We start from the raw sequence: 15,534 nt of genomic DNA, 5'->3' as shown, positions 1-15,534 counted from the left end.
CGCATAAGAAGCCTCTTTAACATGAGCATTTTCTGGATGCAATTCTTCAGAACAAATAATTGTATGTTATATTCAATTATTAGATTTAAACGTTTACAAAATGTATCTTCTTGATAATTTTATAGGGTACGTTAGAGGGTTTGATTTTTTTAAATAACATCTTTGGCAAAGAGAAAAGAAGGGAGATCCAAGGCCGGAGAACCCCTTCCAAGTTTAACCCATATTTCATAGATCTTTAAAAGGGGTTTAAAACTTCCATTCCAAAGCTATATTTCTTGTGTTACACTTGTGGAAAACGGCATTACAAAGCTATATTAAATTGATTATAAATCCTTTTTCTTCAGTATCTGATGTCTTGTCAATATACATTTATTTTAAACTTATAGTGTGTATGATTCCCTAAGCCCAAACGCCTCTTCAAAAACCCTTTCTCTGGTGCTCTCAGAATACAATACCATTTTATTTCAAACATCTCCATGGTCAGACTGGAGCTCGAATCAATTCATGAATATTCGATACCTATAAGTAGTCAATGAAATATGTTGTTTTTCATTTGTTAATGGATACAAGAAAATTAGTTTGTTATTCCTGCGAGATCATATACACATGAACATACTTAGTAATAATTCAGTTTTTAATATAGATACCTTTGAATGAAATTTTGAAAATTTTATGAATTGTGAGTAGGGGAAAGAGGGGATGCTAATTAAAGTTTTTCATAAGAGGATACTGAATTTTCGGAGAGGAATAACATTACACTTGGAAGATTCCGTAGATTCATTACATTCGGTAGATTAGATACACTCAGCCATGTATTATTATTATTATTATTATTATTATTATTATTTTTACAAACCAATCTACAGAAACTAATAGTAAGAAATAAAACCACAGGTGCGTGTATTCAGAATTTTTTCCATTTCAAATGAAAGCTGCAATTTGAAGTTTCAAGAATTGAACCAATTTATGAAGAGGTACTCGAGTTAAGAATTCTTACGAAGAATAAAGTTTTGGAACACTGCTGGTGCGGTGGTAGTCACCATTGACATATAAGTCCGCCATTATCTGTACTGCGTCCGATTTTTCAAGTTGTGTCTCTTTGTTGGGCTCCACACTGTTGATACATATCAAGCTATGAACAGACATTGAAAGAAGAGGGGGAGGCGTTTTCTCAATGTCTGCCTATATATAGCCAGGATGGTACATTGTTTTTACTTTCTTAGTGATTATGAGTGTGGTTCCCATTTTAGGTTCATAAGAATCTAAGAAACAAGAGACCTGACTGAATTACTGATTATCCATGGATTTTGCATGTTGCAAGAAGTAGTGACCCTCAATTTATTACAATGAGTAAGCATTACCTTGGAATCCCTCCCCTGCTCCTCTGATCAAACAGTAAAATGCCTTGGTCCTCTGGGCACTTTATTATCCAATACAGAAGAATGTCGTCTGCAAAAGTTGTATAGTTAGCTTACAGATGAATGCAAGTGCAAGCGTCGGAGGTGAGAAAAGAATTAGAAAGACTAAATGAACAACATGTTATGGTTCCTACAGAAAAGGCTTGTAACAACATCGTCTTTGTTTGTAAGGCTCATTATTATAATTAACTGTAGTTTAGGAGAACTTGGCTTTGATTCTACATTTGGAAATTCTACTTATACTCGCATTTCAATTTCTAAGGATGAAATTCTTTAAAATTACATTTCAGTCTTTTTAAAATACTGATACTTTTAACATTCCATTCAACGAAGGTGAGTTCGGTCTACACTACCTATTCTGGATTCATAAACGTAATATTTAAAAACTTAATTACAAAGATACATGTACATTGTCGGTGCCAGCAAGTGCTCTACCAAGCCCCTATCTTTTCGCCTGACAAAAATATTAACTGTTGTTACGGAGACAGGCATACTGTGGTACAACATGTTCTAGAAGTAAATCAAGTGTGGATTCTCAACAACTCCAACGATTTTTTTGAAAATTTAAAATCACAAAATGTTTAAGAAATTAGTAACATCAAAATGTATGACTTTTCTACACTTTATACAACCATTTATCACGATAGATTTAAAACTAGGTTTTTTGAGTTCATATAGATAACTGCTTCTTCAATAAAAATGGAACTCGGAAACTTTCATATATGATTGGTCATCAACAAAATTACTTTGTTAAAAAGCAATATGATTCTACACATACTCTGAAGTTGATGTTAAAAGGATGTTGGAATTTCTCATTGACAACATCTTTAATTTGTAGTCTTTGGTGAACAGGTCTTCCAACAATCTGTTGGAATTACGATGGGCACTAACAGCCGACCGTTTTTATATTCCCATGAAACAGCATTTATTCAAACACTTCTACATGTACATGAGAAGAAGAAAACATTTGCTGTGGCCTTCAACTCGACATTTAGATATATCGACGACATTTTATCAATTAACACTAGTTACTTTCATTCATCAAGGGGTCCAGCCTAAATTCCTTTGCAAAGGCGTATTTTTCTTTGCAACAGAGAAAATGGCGGAGTCGAAGCGGAGACTGGAAAGAAGGCCAGTAAACATCACGAAATTTTTAATGATTCGCGCATTTAATTCGGTATCAAAATATGTCGTTTCGGTGAAGCATTTATTTGTCTTTTGGAGGGATACTTTTGGATACCCACGACTTACATACCAAAAAATCTATTGAAATAAAACGACATGCCTTGCAGACACGGATTGAATACGTGTGTCATCATATGAGGGTAAATACTGTCTTTTACAACAGAGTACATGTTGAATGGAAAATAAGAGACTCTTATCTCATATATTACATCAAGACTCCTTATTCAAATATTACTTTCTGTGACAAAATGACAAAACTTTGTCTAAATTCTAAAATAAAGGTACCAGGTAGTATAGGAAATATTTCATTTGCAAATTGCGGTTCAGGGTTTGTTTTTCCTGTGCAAATCACTTTGCTGTATAAACAATACAGAAATTCACTACCACAACGATTACAAAAACGAAAAATACAATCTGATAAATTTTGATTTAATCTGTACGTAAGTTTCAAGGTATTGCTTCCTTTAAAACTGTTTTCATAACCGGTCAGATTTATCTATTTCAGAGAAGAGCACTGCATCAAATGCAGGAAGATTATTACCAGCAAATATTTTCTTCGACGCAGCAGGACTGTATTCATGTAATCATTATGGGAAGTCTTTTTGAACCAATGAAAAGTGTGATTTGTGTAAAAAAAAATAATTTCTATAATAAAGGTCTTATTAAGTACCGCGAAAACAGAATGTATGCCACAAAACTCTTCCCACCTCCTTCTAATGTGAAATCTAAATACAACAGCATCGCCAGGAACTTGTAAAAATCCCAAGAATAAAAAAAACTATATCGTAAACTGATTGAAATCATCAAAATTGTGTAAGATAATCAAGTACATTAAATCCAAAATGTGAAATATTCTTTAATTAATCGTCATATGAAGGGTTTAATGCAATATATTTCTTGAAATATTTTTTCCAATGATATCATCGCATAGCATTTTTTAATCTCTTATGGAATTATGCTTTCGGGTCCGTACTGCATTGGGGGGATGGGGGGGGGGGGGGGTATCTAAGGATATTTTTTGATGTAGTTTAACAAGGTAAATTTTCATTTGGAATCCCCCCTTTTTTTGAAAAATTGCTATGGGATTGACTTTTGAATATCATTGTTATTTTTTAGAAAACATTGTCTTTATTTACGAAATAAAAATTGGAGAAATTTAATTTTGTTGTTTTTTACCATGAGTAAATAATATTTGATGCAAAGCCTATCTGTTCGTTGGGGGGGGGGGGGGTCCAAAAGAATTCTACCAAAAATTAAAAAAAAAATTAAAAAACCATTTCCAGAAAGTTAATACAGAGTGATCTTTTTTCAGTCACCAAATGTTTAAATTCTGTCTTGATATACATGATACATGTTTAAATTTCGCCGAACAAATCCTATGCTAAAATACTAAGTTCATTTTAGTTACCTAATATGTATACAAGTACAAATGACGTGTCTAAGACCCATTTTATATTACGAACTATGACAAATTTAAATGATTTTATTTTTAAAACAAATGTCCATATTCAAATACATGTATGCAAATTGTACAGATTCAACTGTCAAAACTTTTATTCGGGTTCACAGTATATATCGACAAGAAACATTTGATACATGCAATACTTGTGTACGAATACTTTAAGATGATGAAAGAGAATGGCAGTTATAAAATTGTCATCATCTTACAATGTATATCACTATATGACAATTTTCATCGTAAATATAAATTATTATTATAAAAATTGAATTTCAGTAATTCATGAGTTACAGTACAAGAAATATAGTTGATTTTCTACACCCTATACAGTTCCCTTTCCAATATCACCACTTTCAACGATGATAGAATTTTAGATCCGTCGACCATAATCCACCCGATCGCAAACAGTCTAAATACTCTTTGGAACTTGCATATGCCCTTGTCCAGATTTTTTTTCCTTATTTACCAACCTCAGGTTTGAGCGTATCAAGGGATCAGTCTAGAGAGAAAAAAAAATAAAAAAGTGTATCAGAGGTAGGGAGAAACTAACAAAAAATACACCCTCCCCAATTACAATCATAGGATTTACTGTGTACACACCACTTAAATTATGCTGGGTGACAGGGGATTTTCATCGTGAAAAGTATGTATACAATTTGACTGCAAACACTATATTGCTGCCTGTAATTTTGGCGAAGAGGCCTTTTCAACATAACGACCAATGTTCTGAATCACAGAGTTGCAAAGTAAACATGTCCTAATATCGACTTTGCAAAGTAATTTTAATCTTAAAGTCGTAAATTGTGGATTAAATTTCTAAAACTGGCTTTGTGTGAATGGAAATTGTGTTTTTCTAATATTTGACCGGAAAATTTACAAATATATGTAATTTTTACAGCTTTGGACTGTGAAGTATGTTACAAATAACCGATGATTGGTTATGAATGCGACAAACAATAGAGACATGTTTATGGTTTTTCTTCAATAATTTTTCCATCTTAAAGTAAATCTCTTTAGCTTAGTTTTCCCATTGGAAAGGATGGATAGGCGCACCGAAACGTAACATCCATTTATCAAAATTAATGATTATAGTTCCTAAAATTACACGAAAGTTACTGACCTCGTTTTCTTCTCCGCTTCGTATCCGCCATTTTTTCGGTTGCAAAGAAAAATACGCCTTTGCAAAGGAATTTAGGCTGGACCCCTTGATTCATACGTCGACTCGATATATCCCAGTGAACTCGAAATAAGAAAATGGGAACCACACTCAAGAGTCTGCCACATCTGTTTCATCTTTTATTGTTTCACTGACTATAGACGATAAAGACCAAATTATAACTAAACTGTTCGACAAACGGGATGTGCAGCTTTCCCATCGTCAACTTTCATTATTTATGTAGTAATATTTCGCTAATACCTGAGTATAGTATTTTAGTCTCCCAACTGAATCGATACTCGAGAGAATGCTTCGAATTCGATTCATTTTTAAACCGAGACAGGCTACTTAGAGATAAGTTGATGTTCCAGGGGTTTCGACAACATCGTTTAAAGCCAGCTTTCGAAAATTCTATGATCGTTACATTGAACTTGTTAGCAAATATAACCGGTAACTAATCAATGGGTTGTATTTTAGCTGACGTGTTTCAAACCAATTGCAAGACCTTTGTTTTTATACTAAATTTGACTACGGATTCAATACAGAGCGTTCGCAGCGGGTGTGTCCAATCGAAAGGGGATGCTTACTTCTCCTAGGCACTTATTTAAGGAGTACTGACCCTCTGCTCAAGATTTCACCCGATAAAAATTTAAAATTCCAAACATTGATTTTTATATTCAACAATAATATTTTTCAATAAAAAAAAACTCGAAAATTTACTTACCTTGTCATTGGTCATTTGCTAAATTATTTTGATAAAAACAACATAGATTGTCTTTCAACAATCTTTTGGAATTCCCAAGGGTACCAATTGCGCCCCGTTATTAGCAGACCTATTTTTGTATTCATATGAAGCACAATTTGTTCAAAATCTTATACGTGAAAAGAAGAAAACACTTGCCGTGGCCTTCAACTCGATATTTAGATATATCGACGTATTGTCAATTAACAATGGTTATTTCCATTCTTATGTCTTATATCCCGGAGAGCTTGAAATAAATGATATTACAGAGTATGATACATCTGTTTCATATTTGGATATTTTACTAGAAAAAGACATTAATGGTAATCTAACAACAAAGCTTTATGAAAAACGTGATGGCTTCAACTTTTCAATTGTCAACTTCCCTTACTTATGCAGCAATATACCTTTATCACCTGTATACGGGGTTTATATTTCTCAGTTGATTCGATATGCAAGAGCATGCTCTACGTATGACCAATTTCTAAAACGAGATAGGTTATTGACAAATAAGTTTTTGAAACAAAAATATCAGCAGTCTCATTTAAAGTCATCATTTCGTAAGTTCTATGGTCGATACAGTGACCTTGTCAGCAGATACAATCTATCATTAAGTCAAATGCTGACTGACATTTCTCATACTAATTGTTAGGCCATTTATTACACACTGAATTGTCGACGGATTTTTCCGTTATTTTCCGATCATGACAAGGAGCATACGGCGGGTGTGACCGGTCGGCAGGGGATGCTCACTTCTCCATGGCACCTGATCCCACCTATGAAGTGTCAGTATTTGCTCTGCTCCAAAACTTGTATTGTTTAATGGACTTTTGAGTTTGAATACTGTTCGTTATTACCATATATTTTATTTGGAAATTAGTATGAAGTATGAAGCGCTGCTAACCTTTTCAGAAATTAATTTTACCTCTTATCAAGATATGAAGAAAATTTGACAAAGTGAAAAGAAAGAACAATAATTATCTAAGAATTAAGAAAAGAGGTATATGTAAAAATAATATTAAGTGTTATACAAATTACATTCATAATAGAAAATAAGACGAAGCGCTGATTTTTAAGTCCGAAAAAAATTCATCCATCAGCAAACGTTATCTTTCTTTAACATATTTTTTTTATTATGAAAACATATGATCAAAATTCTGTATATGGTAATGATAAATTACGATTATCACAGTCTTCAAATTGTGTATAAAGAGAGAATTTCCCAATGTATAACAGTCAAAAAATCAAAAAAAATATTTTAGGTTAAAATTTTATCAAAATGTAAGGGAAAAAAAAAAAGAAAAAAGGTCAATGTTTGCATCTAAGATTTGTATTGAATGAACTGAATTCTTAGAGGAATTATAGGGCAATTAAGGATAAGTTTCTTGAGAAGTTATTGTTTCGTTCCACCTAAAGAAAATCCATTGTTGTAGTTCATTCCTATGTAGCAAGAACTTGTTTAGTGTGATGATTATTTGAGATTTATCAGTAAGGAAATTCTTTCACGTACAAATCTGGTAATTATTGTATATTATCCCCAATGATAAAAATAAACACAAAATAAGGTTCTCGCTAATAAAAAAGTTATATACAAATCTTAAGCGTTTAGTGAATATAACGCAATGAAAAATTACAGCAGTCGTTGTTTATATATATCATATATGTGGTCATGAATTAACGTGCTTTTGAAATAGTTTATGATAAACGCGATGACTCCAACTTTTCTATGAGTATCGTTAATTCCTGTTATTTGTATATCAGTGTACCATTATCACGTGCAAAGGGGGTATATGTCTCTCAGTTAATGCGATATGCAAGATCATGTTCTGAACAATTCTAAATTCCAAATCAGGCTACTGACAAATAAGTTGATGATAAAAAGATAAAAAACAATCTCGTTCAAAGTCAATATTTCGCACATTCTATGGTCAATACAATGACCCTGTTTGCAAATACAGTCTATGGTTAGGCTGACGTCGTTCATACAAATTGTTAGGCCAGTAATTTCACACAGAGTTGTCTACGGATTTTTCCGTTTACCCGATCATAAGAGGCACACGGCGGTTGATGCTCACTCTTCCATGGTACCTGACCCCATCGCTGTTTTCAGAAGTCCTTGTTTGTTCTGCTTAAAATTTGTATTGTTTAGCTGGACATTAAAGCATGATTACTTTTCGTTATCTTTGTCTTTATCAATGTATAGGGTTTTGCTACAGTATATGATGTATCGTGTTCGTATAGAATCTGCTGGTTTCAATGGTAGTTACAAGTGACGAATCTCCTATTCTCTATACAGCCTCAGATTTTTCGATCTGTGTCTCTGTTGCGCACCACACCATTGATGTATATCAATCTATGGTAACAAGGTTTGAATGATATTGTGTGAGAAATTGAAGGAAACATCGGCGTAAAATCTGGTTAGATAAATCAGAATGACATCCAGTTTCTTTGTTATTATGATCATAGGTGTGGTTCCCAGTTTGCTTTCTAATCTTTGCAGATATTTCTGACTGTAGTTCCCAGTTTAGGTTCTTAAGGAACTTAACGCAATGGTATTTGGCCTTGTATGAATTAATGAGGGGTTGTCCCAGTCCATTTTCCAAGTCAAGCAAGTTTCAGGTTGTGATGACTTCCTGATTATAATAAGGAGCAGCTGGCAATAGTCTAAATCACATGACACGAGGAAGGTACCCCTCCCACCCCAGCTGTGAATATAACAAGCCAAATGTTACTAGAAGCCTTTTGCTGGCTACTTTGTTGAGAGTGTCGTAGAAATAAAGCAAAAGCAAACAATTCACCTACCCTCTAACTTGTAAGCACCAAACAGGGATGAATTCATTTCTGTAAAATTTGTTTCATGAAACTTTGATATACAGCTGTCAGCAATCTATAATGATTTTTTTTAATGTAGCCAATATATCAAAACTTTGCTGCAGACAGAGGTGGGAGATAAATGTCTGTAATTAGAAAGCGTTCCCCCGTCTCCATTTAAAAAAAAAAGTGTGATATTAGCTGCTCGACGTCGATGTAATTTGATCTAATGAGATAACAGATAATCCGGGTATTATTTTTGAAGAATTTCAGTGTTTTGTAACACCCGACCCGCGGGAATCTTAGCTGTTAATCCGAAACAATGCAAATAATTTACTTCAAAACTGGTTAGATCTCGTTTAAAAAAATATTTTGTTACTACAAATATATGTAAGAAATGTTCAAATTCAAAAGTGAAAGAAACGTTTAAGGGCAAATTGTTTCAAGGCTATGAAATGTGAAGACATCGAACGTGATCAATCTCGTAAGTCTATTTAAACTTTACAAATTTATGAGCAGAGCGAACATGGACCTCTGAAAACAGAGGTGGGATTAGGTGCCCTGGAGGAGAAAGCATCCCCCGGTCACACCTGCCATGTGGTCTTTGTCATGATCGACTACACAGAAATGTCCGTAGACAATTCAGTGTGAAAATAATGACCTAACACGTTGTATGAAAGATGTCAGTCTACATGTGACTAAACAACATTTATAACGTATTGATTGATAATACAATGTTTATGTTCTTTCATCCATTTTATATGAATAATTTCATTGTTTAAATGCACTCATATATAAGTGATTTATAGAAATACAGTATCAAATATTCAAAACACAATAATTTAATTCTGGTTATAACGCGGTATTTGATTGGATAAAAAAAAATTACTTTATACTGTATAAATTGGGTTGCCTACGTCACAATGACGCGCGTCAAAAACGTATCGATCTGCCTGACGTTACATTTAAATTTTGTACGATTTGAAGTAATTTTTTAAGGACAATTATCTTTTTTCTTTCACTTAATGAATGAAAATTAAATTATAAGGAATGAAATTAATAGCTACCTAATTTATACGGTATAAAGTGGGTTGGAACAGTTTACGCTTTTTTATAAACCGCTTCGCTGTTTATAAAGCGTAAACTGCCCTAACCCACTTTATACCGTATAAATTGGGTAGCTATTAAATTCATTCCTTAAATACATGTATATTTTGGTAAATGATAATAAGAGATACATTTTCGTCTTCTTGCCCCTTTTTGTCTGAAGACATATATACAAAGAAGAATGGGCGACTAAAGGAAAATACAGGACTTTTTTTTTTTTTTTTTTTTTTTTTACACATACAATTAACAAAAAAAAATTATTTTCGCCACCTTTGAATTTAGTGTTACAGTACATGTGTATATGCATTCTAAATCAATTTTTATTTTCAGCAATGATGTGAATTCGCAAAATTTAGAAACGTAAAAATTAATGCCATTTTGACCCAAATTCGCCAAAATAAACTGACGAAAAACTTCCAGATTTACGATAACCTAAGTTAATAATAAAAGCACCAGAAATTGAATTTCGAAATGGAATCAATATCCTTGACATGAATAAATCAGTATATACGGAGAAACGTGAGAAATGCTAAAGCTGTTTTGAAAAAATAATGATCAAACTAAGATCGTTTTTTGATATAGAATATAGACACATATTTGTTTTAACACTAATTCCAACCTTTAATTCAAAATCTTAAACTGATGAAAAGCTAGATACTAGTAATTATCAATACAAAGTGATTAACGAGTGGAAAGTATTTGTACTAATGAGTTCACATCCCCGAATATTTTAAAAGACAGTTCGTAGAGGTTTTTCTGATTTTTAATCTAATCTTTAGATTAAAATAACAAAAGTTTAAAGCTAATTCGAAACGAAACAAATTTGCCTTAAAACACAGTTGGACATGACATTGTTTTACGGACATACAAATATTTCATTCAGGACTGATATTTTATCATTAATATTACCAGGTATAATGAATACTCTCATTATTTTGATGCTTTTCTGGTTAACTTATGTCATTATGTTGACTTATTGGTTGGTGGCTAATGGCTTCTACATTTAGTTCAAGTGCTAGTCAGGTTAAACACACATAAATCTTCCATGCATTTTTTGTTTTAAAAAGGAAATACTGATATAAAAATAGCACCAGCCATAACACGGCTTTATTTTTTATTGATGTGGATTCAACATGCTATCTTTCTTTTGTTGTTGTTGTTTTTGGAATGAACATAAAAAATATGCACATAATGCTTCAAAATTAATCTAAGCATTGCACTCTTACATTTGCATCAGAAATCCTGATCGACACTTCTTTAAAGTCGATTCCACCCTGCGACGATATCTATATTTCATAAAATTAATCAAAACTGTTCTTTGTTGAAATTTTGACTATTTTAGCAAACTTTTTTTTCACTGTTGGCTAATTTCGATCTGAAAGGTAATTTTAGCTTTCAAAAGACCTGTTGGCGCCCTTTCAAAGTAGAGTTAGACGAATCAGCGTTCTGTTGATATAAATGTCAAGAAAACATCATAAAAGACTTCTTTTTTCTGTACTTTAACTGTTAGGAAATGTGAAGATGAACAGTAAGTCCAAAGAAACAATACAAACTGTGAACAGAGCAAACACGGATCTCTAAAAATATCAGAGATGGGGTCAGGTGCCATAGTATACATCCCCTGTCGACCAGTCACACCCGCGGTCTGCTCCTTATCATTATCGGTCAGACGAAAAAATCCGTCGACAATTCAGTGTGAGAATAATGGCCTAACAATTTGTATAAAAACGTCATTCAACACAACTTAACGACAGACTATATTTTCTATTAGGGCCATTGTATCGACCATAGAATTTGCGAAATGTTGACTTTAAACGAAGCTGTTGATAACGTTGTATAATCAACTTATTTGTCAGTAGCTTGCCTTGTTTTAGAAATTGTTCCATTGGACTTTTGAGCTTGATTACTTTCATTATATGTATTCATGTATTACAAATTCCTATAAATTGCACGTGTCATTTTGGAATAAAAATTCGGGGTTAGTTTGAACTTTCAAATAAGGTTATATTTTAAATCGGAGGACATTGAGGTGGTATGTTGCGATTTTTTTCTCAGTGTTGCCAAATTAGAATATATAAATTCTGATCTGCAATAGAAAAATAAGTCTTCCACAAAAATTTGAACGTATTCAGAGCATGCTCTTGCGTATCGATTCAGTTGGGAGACCTAAACGCCATACGCAGGTAATGTTGGAATATTGCTTCATAAATAAGGGATGTAGACGTTTGAAAAACTGAATTCATCAAGTATGTCACACAGCGTTTATCGTCTAAAGTCGGTAAAACATTCAAATATGAAACAGATGTGGCAGACTATGTTGAATTCTTTATTTTGAGTTCACTAAGATATATCGAGTCGACGTATGAATTAAAGTAAATATTGTTAATTGATAAAACGTCGTATATGTTAATGGTCACATCAAGAGTTTTCTCGTGAACAAGTTTTTGAATAAATTCTGCTTCATGGGAATATAAAAGAAGCAGAATTAGTGCCCATCGTAATTCCAACAGATTGCTGTAAGATTTGGTTTCCATAGACTACATAGATTTTGTACAATGAACTCCAGCGTCTTTTTAATATCAACTTCAGAGTACTCATATGGAGAGTCAGAATGATTTTTAACAAAGTAATTTTGTAGATGACTAATCACAAGCTAGGAAAATTTACAAGATCCATTTTTATTCAGGAAGTAGATGTTCGAGTATATGATGTCAAAAGCCAGCTATTTCATTTGGCACGAGGAATGGTTGTATAAAGGGTTAAAAAAAAAAGTCATATTTTGATGCTTTTGATGTTTGAAAAGTCTTGAATTTTAAATTTTCCGAAAATTCTTTGTAGTTTTTGAGAATCCACATCTGATTTACATCATTTCTTGAATATATGATGTAGAACAATACGTCGGAGTTTTTGAGAAACCACATTTGAAATACACAACTTCTTGAATATTTAGTATGTTGTAGCACAATGCCCGTCGGAAGTTTCTCCTTCACAGCAATTTACATTTTGGTGATGAGTAAGGATTTACTGGACCCTGCAATATATCAAAGTATACGTACAGTAAATCAAACTAATTTTCATTAACTGGAATGTTAAACATATTTAAAATGAGAGGTGATTTTGAAGAATTTCATCGTTTGAAAGAAAACTGCTTTTAGTTGGGTTACCATAAGTGGAGTCAAAACCAAGTTCTTCTAAAATGCAGTGTAATAATAATTTGTCTTACAACAAAGACTATACTGTTACAGACTTTGCCCGCTGAAACCAAAACATATTTTTCAGGTAGTCTTTCTAATTCTTTTATCACTTCCGGTCTACTGAAATGGTTCTCATTTTTGCCCTTTAACTTTTTAATGAGATTCTTTAATATATTTCTAAACGTTTAATCCAATCTGACAGTGTCAAGGTCTTACCCTTCATTTCAGTCCATCGTATAGCATACTCCTCGACGGAATTGATGACAGAAACGAAGTTCTGTTGAAATTTGAAAGATCTGGGCTCTCTGAATTTAGGACCTTTTTAAATGATGGCTTTTAAGTCATTAATTTGGACTTTACTTACATCACCAGTAATGATGTGTCCAGCTCTATAGTTGAAAGAAGAGGAAGAACGATTCTGTTTTAGATGGTCAATAACTCAATATCTACGCGCTGTAGAGTATGGTGGCATATTTCTGCCCCTTGTGTGCAAGTTATTTTTTTGTCAAATATGTCGACATGCAAGATCAATATGTTGACATGCAAGATAGTTATGCCAACATGCAACATAAATATGTTGACATGCAAGAAAATTGCAATCAAATAAGAATTATAAAAAATCTTTAAGATATCTCAAAAATTGCCCACATGTGACTTTCAATATGCCAGATGCTACTTATTTATGTCGACATGTCAGTTATTTATGTTGGCATGCAAGTTATTTATGTCAACATGCAACTTACGTATGTTAACATGCTACTTATTTATGTCAATATTCAACTTAGTTATGTCAACATGCAACTTAGTTATGTTGACATGCGAGATAAATATGTTGACATGCAACTTAGTTATGTTGAGTAGCGGATATATATATATATGTATATATATATATATATATATATATATATATATATATATATATATATATATATATATTTTTAAAAAAGTAAATATCCAAAAATGAAATCACAAATCGATGTAAATGTCTGAAGACCCATGAATCGCGAAAAAGTTTACAGTGAATATGATCGATTTGTGATTTCATTTTGGATATAAACTTTTTTAAATATGATCAATTTTCAAAATGATAAGATTTTGAATTAAATGATTAAATTTAAATGCAAAAGAAGTTATGTTATACACAATTTGAACATTTGTGCGAGCGTGCAGATTCGTTACTACCCAAGACACGTGCGATGAGGCACGGTTCTGGGTTTCTGTCGGTAAAATAGAAGTTGATTTTAATGATCGAAAATTTATTTAAGCAAATGTTGCAGTTTAAATTATTTTCAATAATATGAGGTGGACAACAAAGATAAATTGGATTTCCTTAGATAAAATGTCCTGGCGATTCAGAAACGTGACCGTAGATTATAAAACGTTTTTAGGGCCCCTATTTGCGGGTTACCTATAGTAATTAATGTGTTCGTCCGTCCATCTGTTCGTCCGAGGTCTCTTTTAAAGGGTGTGCAGTGACCTTGAACTATGTTTCAAGGTCTAAGGTTAAGGTCATAGCAGAACTGTATCTGAAAAATGCATGTAAACATAAATAAGTTGCATGTCAACATAAATATGTTGCATGTCAACATATTTATCTCGCATGTCGACATAAAAAAGTTGCATGTCGACATAAAAGAATTGCATGTCGACATAAATAAGTTGCATATCAACATTTTATCTTGCATGTCAACATAACCAAGTTGCAAGTTGACATAAATAAGTTGCATATCAACATATTTATCTCGCATGTTAACATAAATAAGTAGCATCTAGCATGTTGGATGTCACATGTAGGCGATATTTGAGATTTTTGAAGATTTTTTATAATTTTTATTTGATTGCAATTTTCTTGCATGTCAACATAGTTATGTTACTGTTGACATAACTATCTTGCATATCAACATATTTATCTTGCATGTCGACATATTTGATAGAAAAATAACTTGCACACAAGGGGCAGAAATATGCCACCATAGTAGAGTTTGTTTATAATTGAAAATTTTGGATGCAACGGTTTGAGAGTATTTGCTTGAGATGAAAGGTGTAGACTTCAACTTAAAATATGATTAAATACAAAACTACACAATGTTGTTAATGTTACAGCGTCTATACAATTGTTAGCAAATTTACGCTCAAGGAATCGATGGGTTGTTTCAGAATTATTATTTTTTGTTACAATGGCGGTTTAAAGAGCCTGTTTTTGGCAACATCCTTAATCTCAAACACTAGTCTGGTGTTTAATCCAATTATGGACTTGCTTTAGTTTCTTGGAATACTCTATTAATCCAAATTAAAAAAAGTTTTAATGGCACAGGATGAAGTTTAGTGAGAATGTGATGTAGACCTCATTATTTATTGACGAAAGGAAATGGCTAATCAAATAAAACATCGTCTATATTTGGCTTATTGTATGAACGATGTCCATGACTGCGCTTCCGTCTTGGTATACTGGTAAAGGTATA

Source organism: Saccostrea echinata, unplaced genomic scaffold, assembly GCF_033153115.1.
Source record: "Saccostrea echinata isolate AGI-Se365-2 ecotype Australia unplaced genomic scaffold, CSIRO_AGI_Sech_v1 ptg000004l, whole genome shotgun sequence".
NCBI lineage: Eukaryota > Metazoa > Mollusca > Bivalvia > Ostreida > Ostreidae > Saccostrea > Saccostrea echinata.
This window is presented reverse-complemented; position numbering follows the sequence as displayed.